Below are 2,140 nucleotides of genomic sequence, written 5' to 3'. Positions count from 1 at the left end.
ATATATATATTGAATTTTGGGAAACTTTAACTGTGCTGTCAACTTTGGAAAAAGTTATCCGAATTTACTGTGTTGAGCTGGTATTGTACAGGAATGGACACTCATATTGGTCTAAAAATGTTAATGTTTTATTTTCATTTTTAAATTTTTTTTCCATTTGTAAAGGGTTAACGCATTGTACTAAATATGTAAGGTCATATCTACGTGGATATGATTACAGAAACTAATAACGTATTCTCTAAATAATGAAAAAAGAATAAGATAAGACTACAACAGGAAGAAGCAATTTAAATATATTAAGGGACAATTTTCATCTTCAGAATTAATGATTATTTTAATCTTACATCATTGCCTTTACTCTTTTACTTTCCTTTTTTGTTTTATTTTTGGATTCCCTATTTTTAATGTTCCATACGGAGATTTCTTTAACTGAAATACCCAATAGTTTCTCTGATGTGAAAAACTATAATAGTACACAGGATCCTAATGAGATAATTAATAATGTGAAATAGGAATTAAAGGGCTAAAGGTGTAGGGAAAGTGGGAAGGGTGGGGGAAAGGTAATAAGGGAGAGGAAAAAAATATGAGAAACTGAAAAAATGGAAATAAAATGTTTGTAAATGTGCAGGGGAGAAGTGGGTGAAGGAAAGGCAGGGACAAGGGGAAAAAATGAGAATCAAGACCTATTATGTAAAGGTACAGGATCCCAACGATGAATGTAACTGCATTGTATACCTAGATTGTACCAATACACTCAATAAAAAGTAAGAAAAAAAAAGAAAAATTAGAGCATATTTTTAACACAGGGAGGCCCTGTGAATCTCACTGTGCATATCCAACTCTCTCCTGGAGGTCCTGAGGGAAGAACTTCATGTAGACTTGTACCAGATATGCACTTTTGATCACACTGAATAACTCACTGGCTCTTCTGTGAGAAGTTCCACATTTGTGCAATGAAGTAAACACTGACACCTGTGTCATGTGTTGTTTGAGTGTGTGAAAAATTAAGATTATGAATTATAAGTGAACATCATAACATAGCTACATAAAATTCTTATTTTATCCAAATGTTATTTTCATCAGACCTGACCTGCAAACTCACATCTAATCTGGGTTTTAAATTTTTCCTGCTTCTCACCCTCAGTGCTTTCCATATAGCAGGACAACATGCAAAAAGGGCTCAGTATTGTTTTAATTTAAATTTCTCGAAAGGACAAAGTATTGAATATATTTTCACATACTTATTGGTCATTTGAATCTCTTCTGAGAGATGTGAAGACCTCCAACCAGAAGCGAAGTAAATAGATGTAGTGGTAATGGCCTCAGGTTGGTCGACCTCTTACCTACATGAAATGCTGACCAGAGGTGGAAGAATAAAGCAAAACTTACAGACGACCATTATTTCCCGCTGAGTCCTGCACCTCTACAGAGGAAGATAAACCAAAAACAAAATAATAATTTTTCTAAACATAACCTAAACAGATTTAAACTTTATGGAACATGTAGGTACCAAAACAGATCAGATTTTCCATCCAACAAGAGACTCTAGTGTACCTGAGAGGAAATAAATGTTTTAAGTTTTACAAATAAAGTGCAATCACCTGTCATTAGCCATTCTGATCTGCAATCAGTTCCCTGCATCGTTATCTCCAACTTACAAAGGGCTCCTCCTCCACACTCTGATGAAAGCTCCCATCCTCTTTAATAAATTGGAGGATGCCCCATTCATGAAACGGGCATAACGTTCACCCTTATCTACTGCAAACATTGTGGTAATTTTGACACAGGCAAGTTATCTGAGACAGACAAATTACCTGAATTACCAGCAAGAATATAGTAATTGGCAGGATCTCTAACATATGTGGGATTGATGCTGCATGAAGCACATATTTCCCAGGTGCCTGTGTCTTTGAGAATGAAGATAAATAAGAAAAGGCTAGAAAATTCATTAATTAGTCAGCATTCTTTTAAATGTCAATACATGTACTGTATAATACCAAAAACATGGGTAAGTTTACAAATATCCATGCCCAATTCAGTAAGAAAGAGCCTATATATGAAGTCCTTCTAATTTTATAAAATTTAAATAATGAAAACTGCTATGACCTGCACCGCATAGGGTCTGAAAGCGTAGAGCAGT

Source organism: Fukomys damarensis, unplaced genomic scaffold (genome assembly GCF_012274545.1).
Source record: "Fukomys damarensis isolate Sample0158 unplaced genomic scaffold, DMR_v1.0_HiC HiC_scaffold_25, whole genome shotgun sequence".
NCBI lineage: Eukaryota > Metazoa > Chordata > Mammalia > Rodentia > Bathyergidae > Fukomys > Fukomys damarensis.
Note: the sequence above shows the minus strand (reverse complement) of the source record.